This window comes from Tenrec ecaudatus, chromosome 3 (genome assembly GCF_050624435.1).
Source record: "Tenrec ecaudatus isolate mTenEca1 chromosome 3, mTenEca1.hap1, whole genome shotgun sequence".
NCBI classification, from domain to species: Eukaryota; Metazoa; Chordata; class Mammalia; order Afrosoricida; family Tenrecidae; genus Tenrec; species Tenrec ecaudatus.
Window position 1 is genome coordinate 14,868,744 of NC_134532.1, and position 22,811 is coordinate 14,891,554.

The 22,811-nt window shown below is 43.3% G+C and overlaps 2 pseudogenes; both read left to right on the forward strand.

Annotated features, from left to right (window-relative positions):
- Window positions 1–591: 591 nt before the first annotated feature.
- On the forward strand, window positions 592–1,325 carry LOC142443273 (geranylgeranyl pyrophosphate synthase pseudogene; annotated as a pseudogene).
- An 8,568-nt stretch (window positions 1,326–9,893) lies between these two features.
- LOC142443274 (ATP synthase F(0) complex subunit f, mitochondrial pseudogene) lies at window positions 9,894–10,139 on the forward strand (annotated as a pseudogene).
- The last annotated feature ends 12,672 nt before the right edge of the window (window positions 10,140–22,811 follow it).

A 22,811-nucleotide genomic window follows, 5' to 3' on the forward strand; every position in this document is an offset into this window, starting at 1 on the left:
CCTCTCTAGGGAATCCTATTCTGAATTACTCAGGTGAACCCCATCAATATCACCCCCAAACCTTCCTAATAGACCCAAGCAGGGAAAGGTCATTTGTGGGAGTTAGAAACGTTGTCTGGAAGAGCCGCATTAAAGATTTTACTTGCCCTGAAAATGTAAAGAATTTCAAACATATTTTCCTAATGACAGCATCCAGGAACCCAGCTTTCTGTGTTACAAAGTGTGGAAAATGTATTTGGATATTAATATATTTCCAAAGTAGGATAATTTTGATCCCGTCCTTCCAAATAAATGAATTATTAGTAAACACCAACTGCAATAAGAAATATGTTTTAAATAAAGTAACTTATTAAGAACAATTACATTGGGGACTGGATGATGTATTTTCTTGCACTGAGTAAGGTGGTGTGGCTGGCACCTGAGCGTGGAGAATTGTATGAAGTAGGGCAGGGAGTCAAATCGGGGTCAGAGGGAACTGTGGTCTAAGCTGTGAAGTGGGAACTTAATCCTGAGCACAGCCACTTCCAGACCCGTACCGAGCAAGCCATGATAGCCACTTTAAACCATCTGCTCTGAAATTATAAAATAGTGATGACTGCTCAAGAAAGAATCCAAAGAAGTCTTCTAGAACCCAACTTACTTCAGTTACCAGGTAAACAAGTAAAAATCAAGCTTTCTGAAGCTTTTAATCATTGACTGAAAGTTCCAGAAGACAAACTACAGGTTATTAGTGAAGTGACCAAAGTGTCTCATAAAGCCAGTTTGCTCACTGATGATAACAAAGACAACTGAGAACTTAGACCTGGCTTGACAGTGGCTCACAGTATCAATAAAATTCCTTTTGTCACACTTGCTGTTTATGTATATGTTATTTCTTTGGGGAAATTCTTGACCCTTGATCACTCAGATACAGGAAAACAGGGAAACTTTTTACCCACCGTCTTTTAGAACTCCATCAGGAACAAGACCTAGACAATTACCCTTGGAGGGACAATTGCTCTTGTCCCACTGAAGAGGAATATAAAGCCATGGTCCCACAAAGGACCAGTGGACCCTTTAACGGGAGGACTCTTGCAATTGTTCTCTGATTACAAAGAAGACGTAAAGCCTCTATGTAATATACGTGGGCTCTTTTTCCAAATTAGGGATGATTATGCTAATGCACACTCCCAAAACTATAGTAAAAACAAAAGCTTTTTGAAGATCTAACTGAAAGGAAACTCTCGTTTCCTACAATTCATGCTATTTAGTCAAGGTCTGGAAGCACCCAGGTACAGAACATTTTGCATCAGAGAATCAAAAACATAGATGTTAAGAAATACTGAACCTCCCTGCCCTACTTCATACAATTCTCCACCCTCGGGTGCCAGCCACACCACCTTACTCAGTGCAAGAAAATGTAGGTTCTTTTGAATAGATTCAGAATACTCTGAAAGAAGGGACTAGGAAAAGATAGTGGAACACACCCTGGCCCAGCAAGCCTTGAGGACAATATCCCCACTCACAGCAACCAATCCACAGAGAGGACCCTATGGCAGGACCCACTATGTGATATAGCATCCCTTACTGACACATAGCTCTACAGGAGACAACACTGGAGGCACAATGTTAGAATTCGGCCCTATCTGACTCCACCACACCGAGGCAAAACACTAAGGGTATGCAACAGACCAGCAAGGGGGCCAGAGCAACAAAGTCTGGAGGGAATACCAAAAATAGACTTTAGTGCTAGGGCATAGCACCCTATCAGACTTGACCAGAAAACACTCCTAAAGGGCAACAAACAGTCCTTGAACATAGATAGGCTTTTTTGTGGTAATTGTTTTTATTGTTGTTGTTTTGTTTTCTTTTGTTGCTTTGTTTTCCTCTGTGTTGTTTTTGTGGCTGTTATTATCTCCGCAGGTCTGTCTAAATAAGATAGGCTAGATGAACAATCTGGAGAAGAAAACAACAGGACTGTCAATTCTGGGAGGACTTGGGAGAGGGGGAGGGGGTGAAAAGGAAATGGTGTTAACAAACCCAGGAACAAGGGAAAAACAAGGGATCCAAATCGGTGGTGAGGAAGGTGTAGGAGGCCTGGTAGAGTGTGATCAAGGGTAATGTAACCGAGAGGAATTACTGAAACGCAAATGAAGGCTGAGCATGATAGTAGGACACGAGAAATGAAAAAAGGAAATAGATGAAAGAACTAGGAAGCAAATGGGAAGTTATAGAGTTCATGTACATATGTAAATATATTTATGAGAATGGGGAAACAGATTTATGTGCATATATTTATAGGTTAAAATTAAGGTAGCAGATGGGCATTGAACCTCCACTCAAGTATTCCCTCAATGCAAGAATATTTTGTTCTATACTACTGGCATTTCATGATGTTCACCTTCCTGACTTGATCGCTGAAGACAAAGCAGGTGCATAAGCAAATGTGATGAAGAAAGCTGATGGATCCCTGTTATCAAAAGATACAGCATCTGGAGTCTTTAAAGCTTGAAGGTAAACAAGTGGCCATCTAGCTCAGAAGCAACAGAGGCCACATGGAAGAAGCACAAGAGCCTGTGTGATCACAATGTGTCAAAGGGATCAGGTACCAGACATCAAAGAACAACAAATCCTATTATTCTTATTAAAAATCCTATTCAGATTGGGGACCCAAGACCCATCTGTAGGCAACTGGACATCCCCTTACAGAAGGATTCGGGGAGGATACAAGACAGTCAGGGTGCAATGTAGCAATGATAAAACATACGACTTTCCTCTAGTTACTAAATGCTTCCTCTCCCCGCCCCATGCACTGTCATGATCCCAATTCTGCCTTACAATTCTGGCTTGACGAGAGGATGTACACTGGTCCAGATAGGAACTGGAAACATAGGGAATCCAGGACAGATGATCCCTTCAGGACCAGTGCTGAGAGTGGCGATACCTGGAGTTTGGGGGGAGGGTGGAGTGGAAAGTGAGGAACTGATTACAAGGATCTATATATAATCACCTCCCATGGGGATGGACAACAGAAAAGTGGGTGAAAGGAGACATTGGACAGTGTAAGATATGACAAAATAATAATAATCGTACAAATTATCAAGGGTTCATGATAGTGGGGAGGGAGAGGGAAAATGAGGAGCTGATAACAAGGGCTCAAGCAGAAACCAACCGTTTTAAGAATGATGATGGCAACAAATGTACCAATATGCTTGACACAATGGATGTAGGTATGGATTGTGATAAGAGTTGTATGAACCCCCAATAAAATGATTAAAAAAAAGAAGAAGTACAAAACCAAGGTCTTAACTTCGCTGGAGTATATGTCTTGAATGGCATTTAATCTATATAAAGGTTAGCCTGGAACATTTAAAATAATTTAAAGACTTTTTGTGTTAAGGTGAATAAGTTCTCCCGGGAGTACAGATTTAAGATAATACTTGTTTTATTGCAGAACATTCCATTATGATGTAGAGAGTAAACAAAATAAATTTCCTTCTCTTCCCTTTATGGTGGTTAGGGTAGCAGGAAAGTAGACACAATTCAAATGCATCCAAACCTGACTCTAAGCATGTTGGGATGCTTTCTTGATGTACACTTACCCTTGATATTAAACTCTTGTCTTTCTCACCAAGAGCAGCTGGTGGGCTTGAACTGCCAACCTTTTGGGTGAAAGCCAAGTGTTTTACCCACTGTGCCATTGGGGAGTATTTTTAAACTCTGTCTTATATACAGATGTTTAAGCACTCAGCTCACAGCATAAAAGGTGGCAATTCAGAACCTGCCAGTGACTCTAGCGAATAAATGTTTGGGTGAGATCCTTCTTTAATAGTTACAGAGAAAAAGATAGGCTGGATGAACTGTCTGAAGGAAAAATAACGGGACCGACAGTTCGGGGGGGACTTGGGAGAAGCGGAGGTGGGGGGTAAGGAAGTGGTGTTAACAAACCCAGGGACAAGGGAAAAACATGGGATCCAAATTGGTGGTGAGGGGGAGTGACAGGCCTGGAAGGGAATGATCAAGGGTAAGGTAACATAAAGAAGAGGTATAGTTGTATCCTAGGTGGGGACGGAGCATGATAGTGGGGCAGGAGGAAAGTCAAGGGAAATAGAGAAAATATCTAGGAGGCAAAGGGCATTTATAGAGGTCTAGACAAAGACATGTGCATGCAAATATATATGAGGATGTGGAAATAGATCTGTGTCTATATTTATAGGTTTAGTATTAAGGTGATGGAAGGACCCTGGGCCTCTACTCAAGCACTCCTTCAATGCATGAATACTTTCTTCTACTAAATTGGCATTCTATGATGCTCACCCTCCCGACACAACTGCTGAAGCCAAAGCGGGTGAACAAGTAAATGTGGTGAAGAAAGCTGATGGTACGCGGCTATCAAAACGATAGTGTCTGGGGTCTTAAAGGCTTGAAGATAAACAAGCGGCAATCTAGCTCAGAAGCAACAAAGCCCACATGGAAGAACACGCCAGCCTGTGTGATCACATGGTCCTAAAGGGATCAGTTGTCAGGCATCAAAGAACAAAAATTCATATCATTGGCTGCACAGCTCCATGATACGATCACCGAGGACCAAGGGGTGCATAAGCAAATGTGGCAAAGAAAGCTGATGGTGACCGGCTCTTCAAAGAGATAGTGTCTGGGGTCTTAAAGACTTGAAAGTGAACAAGCGGCCTTCTAGCTCAGAAACAACAAAGGCCACATGGAAGGAGCACACCAGCCTGTGCGATCACAAGGTGTCAAAGGGATCAGGTATAAGGCATCATCATTAAAAAAAATCTTACCATAGGGAATGAAGGGGGAAGTGCAGAGTGGAGACCTAAAGCCCATTTGTTGGCCACTGGAGATCCCCTTGCAGAGGGGTGTAGAGGAAGAGATGAATCAGTCAGGGTGTGATGTAGCACTGATGAAGAATACAGCTTTCCTCCAGTTCCTAAATACTTCCTCCCCCCAGTATCATGATCCGAATTCTACCTTGCAAGTCTGGATAGAGAAGAGGTTGTACACTGGTGCATATAGGAGCAGGAGGCACAGGGAATCCAGGGTGGATGAAACCTTCAGGAGCAGGGGTGTGAGAGCCGATACTGGGAGGGTAGAGGGAGAGTGGGTTGGAAAGGGGGAACCAATTACAAGGATCTACATGTGACCTCCTCCCTCGGTGATGGACAACAGAAAAGGGGGTGAAGGGAGACGACGGATAGGGCAAGATATGACAAAATAATAATTTATAAATTATCAAGGGCTCATGAGGGAGGGGGGAGCAGGGAGGAAGGGGAAAAAAGAGGACTTGATGCAAAGGGCTTAAGTGGAGAGCAAATGCTTTGAAAATGATTAGGGCAAAGAATGTACAGGTATACTTTGTACAATTAATGTATGAATATGTATGGATTGTGATAAGAGTTGTATGAGTCCCTAATAAAATGTTTTAAAAATAGTTATAGATAAGCCCTCCTGAGCCAAAATTGTCTTATCATCTTTAATACCGTATATTTACATACACATATAGACTTATGTTGTTATATGTAATAAGTGTCATAAATATATAAAGATGAGTTGTTATATGTGATATATATAACTAATTGTGCACAATGAACACACAGTCTACACATACTTAAACCCTGCTCTTTAGTCCATTTGAAACTATAGTGACAAAGAATTACAGAGTGGAGTTCTACATAGGATTTCTTGAGGATGTTAATCTCTATAAACCTAGATCGCCTCATCTTAAATACGGAGATCAATTTTGTTCATTTCAACAGCACCATGATTTGCAGCCCAAACCTACTCACCCGGTGTAGTGGTGAAGGGGAAAATAGTCCTCTTTTCATCTTTAGTGTTATAACTGGCTTTTGCCCTATATCTTTCTAACTTGATATTCTAATCATAATCTATATTTGTTACTGTTGTAAAACTTCAAGGATTAATTTAATTGCCAATTTCTCTTTGAATACTGCTTGACAACTACAAGGTCATCAGTTCTAAATCACCATGTATCCCAAGGGAGAAACTTAAAGTGTTCTACTTCTCTAAAGAGTTATTGTCCCAAAAAATACAGGTGATTTTTTACATGTACCTAAAGGTTTGACCTGAGTTATAATCTACTCAATTAAAGTGAATTTTGAGATAGAATAGGTATATCAATAAAACATGAAGAAGTGGAATATTCCCAGAAACCTTTCATGCCCATCTCATGCTAATGTAGATGAATATAAATGTATGTTTGTATACTATGCATATGTCGACATAGAAACATAAAGCTGGTGATATTAAGAATTTGATTGCTATCTGGAAGGAGAGTGGTTCCAACATAACGGCCACACACTATGAGAAATATGACATGATCATTCTTATAAAAAACAATATTTCTCACACATACCAGAGGGACTCGGCAGAATCCAGCCCAGGAGAGTTGCTTAGAGGGAAATTCAATGCCACTGGATTGCAGGAGGCACATCATAAAGATAAGTAGGCACAGATCCACGGGGTTTTGAGGGGCTGGGGGCTTTTGGTTTACCTCAGTGGAAGCCGGCTGGGGCTCGACACTCACCCAGCTGCTGTATCTGCCGGAGCCGGGACCATTTGGAGCCTGTAGCAGGGCTTGGTCTCAGCACAGCCACAGTTTTCACCTACCTGCTTCAGGGCAGGGACAGGACACTTGCTGCTCCACTGGCAGGGATCCGGTTCCGATACATTGTTGCTTCTGTTTGCATCTCTGCTCTCTCTTCCCACACAGCTTTGGAGGGCTGGGCAGGGGCTTTTTCACAGCACAGCCACAGCTTGCCACACCGTGTTGTCTGAGCAGGGACTAAACCCAAACCCCCAAACATCCACAGGCAGGGAACAGGGATCAGGTACACTGCGGGGTCTGTTAACAACTCTGCTCTCTGTCCCCCCACTTCTCTGGGGGCTGCTCAACAGCTTTCTTGCGACTCTTCTTGGGGCTTAGCTGCGGACTGCCGCTGGGGCTTGGGGCAGGGAGCTGACCTGCCATCTGGAGCACTTCCCTGATAGGGAAGCCACAGGAAGATAAAGTGGTAGGTTAATCCCATAGCAAAATCAGCTGTAGGCAGTTCAAAGAAGTATTCCTATAAGACTTTCAGAGAGAGATTAGAAAATGGCACCTGGTCCCTCTAAAACAACTCAATGCAAACAACCACATGCCCCAACAACCTCAACGAAAACACAGGAGAAACAAAAGACAAAGGCAGGAGATGTCCTGAACATAGCAACATACATAGAAGAAGCAGATATTGAGATGCCATACAAAAAACTCTCAGAATGCTGCTTGGAGCCATGCAGGATATGAGGGAAACAATACAGAAAAAGGATGAAATGATACAGGAACGTAGCGAGGAGATAACGAAATACAATAGCAGAATCATGTTCCTTGAGAATCCATTGGAGGAATCAGAGAACCGCATCAGTGTCTTGGAGTACAGCCAAGCAGACTTTAATAAACGTGAACAAAAATCTAATAAGAGCATTAGATAAGCTGAAGAAAACCTAAGAGCTATGTCTGATGCTATGAAGCAGAACAACATTAGAATTATTGGCCTACCGGAGGAAGACACAACAAAGAAGTCATCTGCAACAATGGCTAGAGAATTCTTGGAGGAAAACTTCCCCAGCCTAATGAATGAAAACCAGGCAACCATCCAGGAGGCTGAAAGAACACCAGCATGATGGGACCTCAAGAAAAAATCACCAAGGCACATAAGAGTTAAACTGTCCAACTTTGAGGGAAAGGGGAAAGTCATGAGAGCAGCTAGGGAAAAACAAGCAATCACATATAAATTTTTCCACATAAGGATATGCTCAGACCTATCAGCAGAAACTATGAAAAAAAGGAGAGAGTGGAGTAGCATATTCCAAAAATTGAAGGAAAACAATGCAAATCCAAGAATACTCTACCCAGCCAAATTATCGATCAAGATCGATGGAGAAGTAAAAGTCTTCCCAGACAAGGAAAAACTCAAAAAATACGTTACAACAAACCCAGCCTTACAAAAGTTCCTCGCCGACTCAGTATAGGCAGAAGAACAACACTCACCAAGCACAAATAAGAGACCAACACATAGAACAACCTCACCCAGAGCACAACAAAGAGAAAACAGACCCCAAGATAGCAATGGCTTAAGGATGGAAAGAAGTCAAGAAAGATACACACACAAAACACACACTAATGAGAAAGGAAAGTAGGAAAACTCCCAACACAAAAGGTGTAAAATGACATCACAGAGTCTGCACATGGAGATAATAACCCTGAAATCAATGTCCTGAACTCGGGCATTAAAAAACTGAGACTAACAGAATGGCTTTGAAAACACAACCCATCAATTTGCTGCCTGTAGGAGACACATCTCAAGGCTAAAGACAAAAATAGGCTGAAAATTAAAGGTTGGAGAAGGACCTACCACGCAAACAGCAATACAAAAAAAGCAGGGATTGCAATCCTAATCTCGGATAAAATTGACCTCAAAGTGCAAACCATAAAAAGAGATAAGGAGGGACACGATATAATGCTCAAGGGAATCATAGACAATGAACCACTAAGCATTCTAAACATATATTCCCTGAATGAGAGACCAGCTCAATATGTCAACCAAACCCTCCAAAAGATTAAGAAAGAAATCACATCCTCAACAATTATAGTGGGTGACTTTAACACACCACTCACTGAGAAAGATAGATCACAGGGAAAGAAACTCAACAAGGAGACTAGAGAGCTAAACTCCATAATTGGACAATTTGACCTGATTGATATTTACAGAGCTTTTCATCCAAATATAAAATTTTTTTATTTATAGCTGATAAACTGAAACATGTTGCCAGCTACATTTCAGTCCACAATTTTAACTCGATACTTCAATCCCTATGCATTCACTGCTTATCACCTTTTCCCAAACCATTAACCCTTATACGTTAATGTGCTGAGTATCCTTCCAACACACTGATAACTAGCTAAAAAGCCACTCATACTCCAGAACTTCCACTAACACCCTGAGCATCGCCTGATGACACAACAAAGTTAACATGTGCTTAACAAATCCAATGACCATGCACCCTAATCTAACCTAATGCATTCACTCCAATTCTTTGAATCAGAGTCTATCAACTTAATCCTAACCTTATGACCCTAAATCTCAAATTCAGAAACTACCCCAAAAATTCTAATCCTTAAATAGTATCTCTACATCATTATACCTTAACAGATACACTCCTAATCAACTCAAAACATAATCTGTTAGGCAGAAACTTTCTAAACGTAATGACTTTTAATCTCTCCACCAACATCTGAATCTCAAATCATCTCAATTAACCCAATTCTATCTCTTGATTCTTGTTCTTGAACCAGGAACATTGATTAATCTCAGGACCTAGCTTCCGATCTTAAGTACAGACTCTGTCTCTAACACACTAAAACCCTAAGCTAAGCACCAAACCTAACACACCAAAAAAACTCATGCTGCTAAGTATGTGTGTGGATCTGTCTCCTCTCCCAGATTTTACCTAAATGTAAGGGACTGCGAGAGGTAGACATGCAAAATTAGGAAATACCAACACATCCTCTGTTTTCAGTTAACTTTTACAAATGGTTCATGAAATTTGGCAAGCTGAAGGGATATACAAATGTTTAAATATGAGAAAAAGCATTATGACTAAGATCTATCACAGGACTCGTGTTCTTCAGCTCTACTGTGTCCTACACTCAGGGAGCCTTCTCTGCTATTAGACATATGCTGGGATGTGTTACCCAATAACCAAGGTGACCAAGAGCTCAAGTACTCACTCACTAATTTGCAGGTCACAGCGTATCCTGGTTTCTCCCTCAAAGATGTAGTGAAATCGACACAGCAGCGCCCGCGCAGCCCAGCGCAGCGGACACCCAGGACTGAAAGATGGCGTTTCCCGTGACCCTGAAGGAGAAGCGCCTCCTGGATGTCAGGATCTCGGAGCTGCCAAGCTGGGTGCTGATGCGGGACTTCACCCCGACGGGCATTGTCGGCGCCTTTCAGAGAAGTTACGATCGGTATTATAGCAAGTGTGTGAACGTGAGGAAGGGGAGCGTCGCAGGCCTGTCCATGGTGTTGGCGGCCTATGTGGTTTTCAGCTACTGCCTATCCTACAAGGAGCTCAAACACTAGCGGTTAAGGAAGTACCACTGAGAATGCCGCGGTGAGGGCGGCCTGCTTTCCTGGTCTGGCCACTTGCCTTGCCACCACCCCCTCCCCTCCACCCGGCAAGAGCCCTTGAGAATGTGCCCAATAAAAGGTGCAGGCCTGAAAAAAAAAGATGTAGTGAAACCATATTTAATGAAACAAATAAATGACTGGTTATTCTACCTTTGATCCCCTCCATTCCCTCTTTCCCAGGGACCCTCATGTCACTAGAGATGGAGGTTGTATCAAATTAAAAGTGCTTATATTGGAACCATGATTTCCATTTTTCACAATATTGGACTTTTTCCTCAGACTTAAGGGCTCTGAGGAAGATGTAGTACACCTTTCTAACCCTAAAATATTTGGGTCTGTGACTACTTGAGTTTCCAGTAAACCAACCACTTAACCTCACAAGGCATACTTCAAGTAGGAGCTGCAGCTTCACCCCTTAAGTGTAATGATGTTAATCCCAGGGACATCCTGTGGGTCCAGTGCCAGGATCTCCCTCTCAGCGCACACTGGGCTCTCCACTCAGGGAGAAGTAAGTCCTCAGAGTCACTCATGATATCAACAGTGGCCAACCCAGTGCTGACTTAATTGGGTAAATCCTGACCAGGCACCCTGGGCATGTGGATATCTAAATATACCCTGAAATGAAAGTGAGGCCCGGATGTGGACAAAGCAGCAACTAAGAAGCCATTAGTGGAGGTTTCAGAGTCAGCGTGTTAGCACAGGCTGAATATCATTGAGCTCAACCCCAGGGGCTTCCGGAGGCAAAAGGCTATGTTCCTCCCTGAGTCTGTCTTACATACCTACTAGCTGAGGGTACCTGGCGTGTAATAGGTCCACATGCCTAGGTCCCAGGTACGTTTACCTTCCAGGAAGCACAAAACATCCAAGCAAGGTTGATCCACTCTTTCCACACAGCACAACCTGATCTGAAATCCACAACTGCCCCAATTTCAGCACCTTGAATTATCTGCGTCCAGGCTCACCTGGATCCTGAGCAGGAGCTAGGAAATAAAGGAGAGAAGGCAAGAGACTGATTAAAGGGTAATCACCTGTAATACATCAGCATCATCATTAAATCGACGTAATTTATACTCCAGGAGCCTTCCTTATTGGATTATCCATCCTTTGAAGAGTCCAGAAAATCAGGGGTTTTCAACTTTCCTGAGGCCACACCCCTTTAATACAGTTCCTCATGTGGTGACGCCCAAACATAAAATTATTTTCATTGGTACTTCATAACTATCATTTTGCTACTGTTATGCATCAGGAGAACCATGTGAAAGGGTCATTCAACCCCTAAAGGGGTCGCGACCCACAGAATGAGAACCACTGGTCCAGATGAAGGCAGAATAAACCCGGGGTGGATTGGGTGAAGTTGCTGTGGGAGGTGTTCTCAGGAACACTTGGCAGTTCTAGGAACACCTTGTACACACTGACACACATGTACACAGGCAAACACATGAAAATATTAGCAAACAAGAATCTAAAATGTATGCAGAGACAATTCGAAAGCTAAATGAAGTAAGAGACCATGTATAATATTTACCATAAAATAAGGGCTCACCCAAAATCCAGAGCTTAGCATCATGATCTGCGTGTTTCTTGCATTATAAAATGTAATACTTGATGACACTTTTTTCCTGTTAATCTCATTTATCAAACAAGGTTTTTTCATCAGTAAATGAAATCTTGTCAAACTTCAGTGTGGATTGTTCAACCAGAACCACCCCTTAATTTTATAATCTCTCTCTCTCTCTCTCTCTCTCTCTCTCTCTCTCTCTCTCTCTCTCTCTCTCTCTCTCTCTCTCTCTCTCTCTCTCTCACCTATCTCTCTTTCTCTCTCCTTTCAGTGTGGACTGCTTAAATTTTTTCACGTTTGTAATTTATGTATACTAATAGGGCACTACAACATCATTGCAGGGCATAATTACCAATGAAAGCAAATCAATTACTTATACAGGTTTTTAGCTCAATTATGTCTTTTTAATTATGTGTGGTTTTTTTGGAGATATTAGAATGAATGGGATTAACAACGAATGCCCGGACACAAAGAGAAGACTGTAAGACCAACATCAGCTTGAGACATGATATCCCCTTGCTGGAGAGTACATCGTCAGAGGACCATACTGGGGATACATGGTGTGGAGTGAGCCTGGTCTGACCCCCACCTCCCTCCACAGTGGGGTGAACCAATAAGGGAATAGAACAGGTCAGCAACGGGAACCAAGCCAAGCCATAAAACCCCTGAGGAGCAGCAAAAATAGACTTCAGGCCAGGAGGGGCAGTTCCTGGAACCCCAGGACCCGTGGGAAGATAGTCATAAATGTCAGCAGACAAACCTGGGATTATGTATGCTTATATATGTTTTGGGGGGGGGTGCTAGTTTCCCCCAGTTTTAATTCAATCTATTTGTTTTGTCTCGGCTCTTATTGTTTTGCCTATCCATATAGGCATGGGAAGCAACTGGACCAATGGTTCTGGAGGGTCTTGTGGGAGGGAGCGGTGATCAGACAATTTCATAGATAGGGGAAGAACTAGGGAATTAAATCAACAATGAGGAGGACTTAGAGATCCTGGGGGTGTTGGAGCAATAGCAATTTAGCTGAGAGGCATTACTAAGAGGCAGAAAAGGGGTGAGTGTAATTGTAGGACAGGGGGGATGTAAAACAAAATAGAGAAAAGATCTGGGAAGAACGGTATGGATGGAGGTCTAAACATAATGCCATACATACATAAATACATTAATTCATAAAATAGAAGTACTGGCCTATGTGTGCATTTTTATAGTCATACATTGAGGAAGTGGATGGACTTTGGGCCTCTGCTCCAGCCCTCCCTCAACACAAGAACACCTTGTTATAACAACTTGGCATTTTACTGTATTGTTAGTTAAGTTCAAGTTAATTGGGTACAAACATAACAATGGTTGAGAGAGAACACTTAACAACACATTCTATGAAACCAGTAATATTCTGACACCAGTGTCAGATAATGTTACTTCAAGAAAACTGTAGACAAACATTGATAATGGAGTTACATGAAAAAGTTTGTTTAAAATATGTTGTTCAGACATGTTGTTTAACATGTTTAAACATGTTGTCTGACTTGGTTCCCAAATAACTTGAACTTAAATAACAATACAATAAAATGGTATTTATTCATAATTCCAAGAATCTGCAGCTTTAAAAGTCTTACAATTAGGCTAGAAGTGTGTCATGTAATTTTATTTATTTCATTTTTTTTATTAAATGTTTTATTGGGGGCCCTTACATCTCTTATCACAATTCATATATTCATCCATTGTTTCAAGGAGATTTGTACAGGAATTAACAAGACTAACAATAACATTGACCACACATGCTAATGCTCCTGAGAAGTGAGGATGGTGACATGTTGTCTCATGTACTTTTAATATGTTATCAGGAGAGATCCATCCTGGGAAAATGATATCATGCCTGGTAAAGTAAAAGGGCAATTGAAAAGAGGAAGACCCTTATGAGGGACTGGATCATTGGCTGCAGCAATGGGCTCAAACATAAAATCCACCCTGAGATGGAACAGGACTTGGCAGTGTTTCATCCGATTGTACCTAGGTTCTCTGTGAGCTGGAACCTACTTGAGGGCAACTAAAAACAACACACACTATCAACTTTTTCCAGGACTTTCCTGTTTCCATTCTTCCCCATCAGCTAAATCCTGTCCTTGACCTTACTTACATGACTGGTTAGCCTAGCAGGAGGTGAGTTCAGTTCTGGACATGAAAGTGACCAAAGGCCATTTCTTTGAGGGTCTCTTTTGTGAGTTGGAGTTTGGGTCCACATTTTTCTCCCAATCTATGCAGGGAATTCTAATGGGATTCCTTTTGGAGCACTTGGTAGCGGAGGCTGGGCACATCTCGTTCTGCTGATCAGTCACTAATTTTAGGTGAGCAACCCAATGGGAAGTGGCTTGTATAACCAAGGGAACCATTTGGAATCTAGTTGCATACTATTGTGGGTGGAACTACAATGAATGAACAAACCCTTGTTTGTGAAGAGGGTATAAGTTGGGCTGCTAACTTTAAGACTAGCAGTTTGGAACCACCTATAACACCACAGGAGAACGAATGAGCGGTCTACTCCAGCAAACATTTTCATTCTTGGAAACTTACCAGGGAAGTTCTCCCCTGTCCTATAGTATCTATGTGAGTCTGCATTGACTCGATGACAATGAGGTTTTTATGGTGGGGGTGGGGAACGGGAAACAGGAAACCTCACATGAAAGCAGGTGTAGTAGCTACATAGTTTCATTTCAACTTGGGAAATAAATCTAGGGGTAGAGGTTAGCCTGTCAATCAGATCACAACTTGATGATGCCTCCTGGTGGGCATGACCTTCTCATGTAGATTCTGGGAATTTCTACTCTTTTTCCCAGGAGCTGGGCTACCCTCTCTTTCTGCTTCACCTTCCTGCTCTTGAGTCACTTGGATAGCTGGAAGAGCCACATGGAGACCCATGCCAGTGCAAAATGCTTCTACCACCATTGGATACACACTGGCCTGTGGTCTTCCTGCATTCGTCATCATTGCATGTGCTGTGTGAGTCTGAAGAGGAAATTATAGACTACTATCAGACATATGGGCTAATATCGGACTTTTAGAGTTGATCTGGCCTGGGATGCAATGTTTTCTTGTTATCTATTAGTTATTGGTGTAAATCTCTTTCTTACACATATTTGAATTACCCTGGATTTGTTTCTCTAGTCTATCCAGTCTAACACAGCAAGTATTTCCAGAGAAGTCACCCTTTAGTTGCAAAATCTAGACTAAGTTTCCCAAGGTCTAAGGATAAGCTGGCTCCAGCAGAACTGGCAACATAAACCAGTTTAATTCAGAAAATATTGGCTGATAACTGACATTTTTGGATTCCTGATCAAGTCAGGTGACAGTTTTCTGTCTGGGGAATTATGTAACCATATTGGGAAATGTAACAGAGTGTTACAATTCTCCTATCTCCATTTTAAGCCAGGAACTTTGGAATTTGACGTGAACTTTCAGAAAGGAATTCCCAAGTATGACAGGCATGAAAGAAGCACAATCTTTATTGATGCAAGTTAATCAGGAAATAGTTCACTTTGATCTTTCCCAAAAACACTTGTTCTGAGAGTCTGGGCAGCCAAGAGTTACCTGGAGGAAGCAAATTTAAATTTCAGATCACTCAACTTGTTAAAGTCTTTCCCACTGTCCATACACGACCTCTTGGACCGATAGAAACTTGAGTGAGTGATACATTAAATTAGCAGAGTGCATAAATCATGATAAGCATCATAGAAAAACATAACTCTCATGTTTAACTGTCCCCAAAGCTTCCCGGTGAAATTAAACAAGAAGATTGTACAAATTCCAGCTCTTAGGACAGGCGAGTTTAACAACCATCCTCCCATCCACGTTCCTTCATTCCCTTCCACTGCTTCTGCTTAAGATTTATTTTTAAATTTTGTTAAACTGACATATAACTTACCTAGACGTGCATGCTAGGTACTTCTCTTTTCCTAAAAATCAGTCATACACGGCAGTGCTTTAGGTCACAGAATGGACTGTCATCACAAAGGTTAAGCGAGGACCCTTAGTTCGTGTTTCAGCCCCATTAACACCTTGGCAGGATTGGATGGTTGGGTGTTTCCAGTTTGTTAGGAGGATGGACATCCGGGGAATCTGATCACAGGCTTACACACCCAACGTACATTGTTCTATTTCACCCATGTCACCCATGCACGCTCTGCTATGGGGGAAAGCACTGGTTGCCTTGGCCATTGTTATCTGAGTCTTTGCAGCTGCAGTCTCAGCCACAGCTGTGGACCCTCTTGAGTGGACCGACTCTGCCTGGCTCCTCCCCGAGCCCCGCCCCAAACCCGCCAGACCCCGCCCACCCTCACCAGGCACCTGTTTTGGCGCCTCAGCAGAAATGGGCCGGGCAAGAGCTGCCTTGAGAGGAGTGAAGGCAGAGACCCTACTCCTCCCTGACCCCGCTAGCTCCTCCCCTTCCGGATCACGCCCAGAAAGGGCCGGAAGTGGCGGTGTCTTATTCTGAACTGCAGCTCACAGTGAGGGTCCCATTGTCCATGCTCTGCTCCCGGTGCCAGAGAAGCGCCCACAGCCTGAGCACCCTGTTGCCGGCGCTCCCAGGTGGGAGGCTCTGGGCTCTGGGACATGTGTGTGGGCGGAGGCTATTTTAGTTCAGCTGACTAGGGTGCAAGCGCCCTTTCTCTCCCCCAGGAACCCTGCCAGCGCTTCTCTTGGTGAGAGGTGGGCGGGTGTCCTTGAGGCAGGTCCTATTTCCCTGCTTTCGGATTGATTGGGGTTCATGGTCGGAGTCCCTTTTGGAGAAAGGGGATCCCGGCTGGGGTTTGGGGCTTTGTGGTTCCCTGATTCTCTCTTTGTGGGTCTCCTAGCCCCCCTCCCTTGTTTCCTTCCACACAGCGATGCCTCCTCCTGAGACTCCTTGCGCCTCCTCAGCTCAAAGGTGAGCCCCTGGGTCTTGTTCTGCTGGCCTCCCTCTGGACCCGAGCAGAGTCTGTTCTAGGCGCAAGATCTCTTGCTGGTCTGTGACAGAAACGTCTTCCCTGGTTTTCAAATATTGGTCGCGGCCCTTTTTTCTTACTCCTTGTTTGAATTTTTATGTATATATTACTATGGTTTTAAAAATCATTCCCATTTCATTTCCTTTCTATTCTTTATTGTTTCTGTTGGGTTCAGTTTGTGAAGCACAGAAGGGGTGGATGTCTGGAGATGAAATAACGTGAGGGTTTGTAAGGATGTCTGGGTGGGGTCGGGTGGGTGGGTGGCGGAGTTGGGGAGGGTGAGGGGACTTGGGGAGTAAGAATGAAGGATGGAGGGGACTGAGCACTAGAACTGAAGGTGACTAACAAGTCTTTTTAAAGGTGATTTAATCATAGTGGGAAAATAGACAATATGAAATCGATTGTGGTAATGATTGTGCAATGCTTAAGATGGATGAACTATGGAATTGTGGGATTATGTGAGATATATGGATTAAGTGCCCCAAAAAGTGTTTAAAAAAAAGAAAGAAGCTCTCCATCACAAAAGTAATCTAACTAAACATGCACAGAAGAATCAAAACCCAAACTGAAACAAAGAAACCAAAAACAAGGTAATACTAAATGGAAGTGACCATGAAATGGGCCCTTGGGCTTTGAACGTTGTGAGGCTAAAGGAAAATTTACTTGGGGCTGGTGTGGTGGACGTTGGCCCTGGTGCCCTCGGCCACGGCTGCTTGGCCAGCTGTGCAGGCGGCAGCAGGCGCATGGTCGCCAGGATGTCCCAGGCTTTGATAGTCGAGCAGTTTGGAATGAAAATATAATGTCTACAAGAATTCTCAGGAAGAGTCATTTCTATCTCTGAAGAGTGCTTAGACAGGGCCATCAGGTTGGAGGATGCTGAGAGCACACACTGGTCTCAGAGGTGGAGGGTGATCATCCCCTCTTCCTTTCTGCACAGAGGAAAATGCATCTCCCCTTTCCTTGGACACTTTTCCCTAAGTCAGTGAGGATGAGGGGAGGAAGCTGAATCTGTGCTCGCCTCACTTCCTTTTTCATCCAGTCTTCTCATGAAAGAACTGTGCCAGGAAACCGCAGAATATTTTACATTACTGACTTCTGCCTTTAGGGTCGGCATCCTGGCCCTTCTGGCTTCTCATACGGTGAGATGCCGCAGGTCCTGCTGTAAATGAGGCTGACTATACATGAGTCAGGTTTCATAGGAGAATGTAACGATACTGTGTTAGGATGGCATTGAGTAGATTTGAGAGCTGAATTCTTTGCAAGACTTTGTCTGTTGCATTTAAATCTCATATCTGACTCTGACCCAGGAAGACACACAGGTGCCACTGCCTCCAATTGATAGGTGTTACGAAGGGATCTATTCTATGATGACTGGGTGCTCAAGGCTGGTATTGGGTTCTGCTATGTGAAGTGAGACATGGTAATGTGATAAATTGCCACCTAGATTTTGTCATGAGGGCCAATAAGATCCTCAGATTCATTCCAGGGAGATGGCAACCAGGCTTTCAATTCTTAGTAGGAAAGGGTGAATGCATATCTATAAAAACCTTAATAGGATACTTAAATGTATGTGTGTATATGTATGTGTGTGCGTGTGTGTGAATTTTCAGTATTTCCTTTCTTTCTACAGATATTCTATCCGAGTTTGTTGTTGTTCTTTTTCTTGATACCATGGGTTTGTTGGTTTATTCAGCATTTGGACACTCTATTTTGTTTTGCAGATGTTTCTCAAATATTTGTAACATTAGTGATATAGTCATGTAGAATAATGAGTTTTAAAAAATAGAGTCGAAATTTTTTTTATACTTTCATGATTTTGTAACTTGTAGAAAGATCTGAAATAAAGGTTTCCTTTATTATTGAGAAACATGCTTGTTTGCAACCTTATAGTGTTACATTAAAAAGTACCCCTAGTGTAATTCCAGTTTAGACATGTATGATTTCATTCTACAATATGAAAAAGAAAAGCAAGTCTTTAAGCATGCTATTAGAACCAGTAGATAGGTAAGATAAATTCTTGGTAGAAAACACACACACACACACAAACACACTCACACCTTCAGTCCTTCCAACTCACTTGGCCACTAGCCCAAGGCCAAGGAAGGAGGCAGTGGGAAGGGGAGGTGGTGAGGTATAGTGGAGGCCAGTAACACGGCTTAGTGAGGCAAGTCCCAGTGGAGCCTCACAGTGTAGGGATGCAAAATGACTGGCGGGAGGTGCAGCATCTGGAGTGGTGGCATGTAGAGTGATGTTGGTTCACAGGCAGCAGACACTGCACATTGTGACCACATGGTGGCGTGGTACAGCATGGCACAGTGATGTGGTCCACCAAATTTGGCCAGGTTGAGCAGAGTACTGCACAGCCCACAGCTTGCACAGCACATGTGTTGAGGAAGGGCATCTAGATCAGGCAGTGTGCTGACCAAACATCTTGCCATCCTTGCCTTTGAGAAGCACTCTGCATGTATTTTTACTAAGGCAGATAGGTTTGTCCTTTTAGCTGTCCATGGTATATTCAATCTTCTTTTCAAACACCAACATTCAAATGCTTCAATTCTTCGGTTTCCTATCCAATGTGCAACTTTCGTATGCATATGAGGCAAGTGAAATGATCATGGCTTGGTCCTCAAAGTAACCTTAGTCCTCACAGGAACGTCCTTGTTTCCAGTACTCACAGATATCTTGTGCAACAGACTCATCTCATGGAACTCGTCTTTTGATCTCTTGAGTGCTATTTTCATGATCACTGATAGGAATAAAGTGTGGATGAAATTTCTTTGTTTTCACTTTTAGTATTATTTGCTCAAAAGGTTTTTTCATCAAATGATTTTTTCAACAGTCAAAATAAAGTCCTTTAGAGTTGCCCTAGAATTTGAACTTTTAGTCTTCATATATTCAATCAAAAATATTCCTATTCTTAAATACTCTATTTTTATATCAAGTTGAAGAATTTTTCAGACACTTAGATGGCATTCATGTCAAAGTCCAATTTATGATAAAGAGTCATAGTTCTCTAAGTAAATGTCAACATAAAAACAAAATAAATTTTAGCTTCATCATAACACTAGCAAATTAGAAAGTCATACTGTTTAGCCTGCAAAGGCTGCAATATTGTTAATCCACACCACCCTGTGCAGTGAGTAAACATACAATCTGTTGAGAGTGGGAAGCCAGTGGGACTGCGTGACCACCCCACACCCTCAGCCTCATGGACTTACATATTTTCAACTATTGACATGAAATAAGCTTACCACTTTGCTATCCCTTATTTTTTGGAATATATTCATGTTCTAGTTTTGTGGCAGGTTTTCCCCTTCCACAGGCACCAACTTTTTGGGGTTTTACTATATTTGTTTCCTTTCTTCGAAATTGAGAGACAATAGTACAATCCCACAGCAGAGGATTTGAACCACTGACCTTGAGGCTAAAAGCCCAATACTTAGCTTTCAACATCACCACGCCCGTTTATTTTTCCGTTCCATCGGCCAATCTCACAGGTTATTATAATGTTACTCTCATGCAAACTGAAGGTTTATTTATATAACAAACATCATATTTTCTATTTTGAAGTAATTAAGTTGAATCTAAGTAAAAAACCCTGCAGATCACATGACAGAATTTCATAAGAACAAAACTATGCAAATATTTTTTACAGGAGTAGTTCAAGCCTGTCTGAGAAGGTCATTCTTGGTCGCCATCAACTCGATGACGGTGAGTTTCTTTCTTACAGTTTAGGAGAAACTTATACACTTTCTATGATTGTAGATAGTGATCCCCCAGAAGCTCTTTGAGAGCAGTGGGAACAAAATCAGATGAATGAAAGCAGAAAGCCGCATCTGTGCTCAGCCCTGCACCTGCTCCTGCTCCTGCTCCTGGGCCTGTGCTGTTAGTCCTGAGCGCCCCCTGCTGGTCGCAGCGCCCCAGGCTGTCGTACAGGATAGTGTTTGTGAGGGCCACCCTGGCTTCCCTGTCTGTGTCCACCTGCACTGTAACACACAGGTTTGTCCTCGGTGCTCTCAGAGGTCACAGGTAGGTAGCACTGATTTTTGGAAGGATCAAGGTCACTACCATAGTGACCAATAATAGGAGCTCTCCATCGCCACGGCCTCTCCCTGGGTGCTGCCTGATCCAATCCCAAATACCCTCTCTGACACCGACCCCATGGTATGACCAGCACCTTCAGGAGAAGGAGGGGGAGGAAGGAGATAGACATTTCTGAGCTAAGGTCGCCCTGGCTCAGTAGGCTCCAGAGTCTCCTGGTAAGGCCATGTTTAACCAGGAAACTACACAAAGCATTTTCCTATGAGTGTAACTGACTGGGATCAGGTCTGGGATCCATGAGAAGTTTGCTAAAGCCACAGCTCCACCGCTCCACCAGGAGATTTCTACAAAGCACCTTTCTGAATCAAGTTGAATGCAGGCAGGTGAGTCAAGTACAAAAGCAAGCAAATGAACATACAGAGTGATCATGGCTACTATGATTACACTAGATCTTAGCCAAAAGGCTGAGAAGCAATAATCGGCTACTTTTACAGAAAAAGTTCTGAAAATATTGGGGGAAGATTTTGTGAGAAAAAGGCCAGGAAAATTGAGCTGAGGATTAATCCCCCACCACAGCCACCATCTTATTACAACAATGCACCTGCTCATTCTTCAAGGGCAGCAAGGGCTGAACTCTGAGAATTTCATGAAGAAAACTTACTTCATCTGCTCTCTAGTCCTGAAGTTATTCAAAAGTCACAGAGTGACCTCTATAGAGAACCCCGATCCAGTAAGAGGCATCAGTGCCCCCACGTGGGGAGATGTTTCCCTGTCGTGTCAGTGGCCTGTGTTCTTGTTCTCACTCCCGAGGAGACATCAGACACTGTGTCCTCTGATGCTGAGCTGAGAGATGCTCTGAGACTCCTGCTCTGCAGCTGCATCAGGCTGAGGGTTTCTGTTCCTCTCAGGAAGGAGTTTCTCCCACGGTGCCTGAGTCCTGCAGGCAGATCAACCGCAGGGACATGGTGCTGATAGGGTTGTCTGTGAAGATGGTGTCTTTTCCTTGGAAGGATGGGTTGTACTTGGTTTCAGAGTCACTAGGATAAATCATTCCTATCCATGTCAAGCCCTTTCCAGGTGTCTGCCTAAACCAGCCGATCCAGCTTCCAGTAAAGCTGTACCCAGATGTCTTACAGAAGATCCTCAAAGACTCCCCGGGTCTCTTCACCTCTGCACCAGCTGCACCTGAGCACACACACCTGTGGAGATAGGATTCAGAGATCAGAGATTCCCTCTACACACACACACACACACACACACACACACACACACACACACACACACACTCCATTCATCTCAAACCCTGTGGCGATCCTGACCTAGCCGACGAGCAGTGAGGTGATCTACGGGAAAGACCCCATCTTGCAAGGAGAATGGAAAGGAATCACACTGTGATCCCCAGCTGGGTGATGAGGGCGCTTCCCCTGTGGACGTAGCCTGTGGGTCTTCCACTTTGCATATTTCTGCCTGGCCCTCCATTTCAGACTCCTCCAGCCTCACGACCCTGGAAACCCAAGGCAGGGGGAGGTGCAGGTCTTGGGACTGCTGGGAGGGACAGAACCTGATCCTAATAACATCACACAATACACACACACACATGCACATGCGTATTGGCACCTTGACCCCGGACAGTATTGAACTGTGGCTCTACACTCAGTGCATCTCTCAGTACACATTTGGGGGAGAGTGTTTGAAACCCAGTGTGACCAATAAGCCCTCACAAACGGTCCCTCCTTACTGTCTGTGGGGAATTATGGCCAGGAGAGAAAGTACCTCTGTCTCCTTAGAGAAAGCTGAAGACTCTGATGTCCCTAATGGTCCCTTCTCAGTAGACCTCTCAGGTGTGTCCCAGCGCCCAGGTCTGCCCTGTGCTTCCTGCTGCTTGAGGAGAGGAAACACATTTCAGGGAATGTCAGCTTTACTCAGAGTGTCAGACAAATCTGTGCAGATTAAAGCCAAAGATAAGTGTGTCACTCTGAATACTCATGGGCAACCTGGCCCTTGTCACCGTCTCTCTGACAGTGGAGCTCTGTTCAGAAGAGAAGT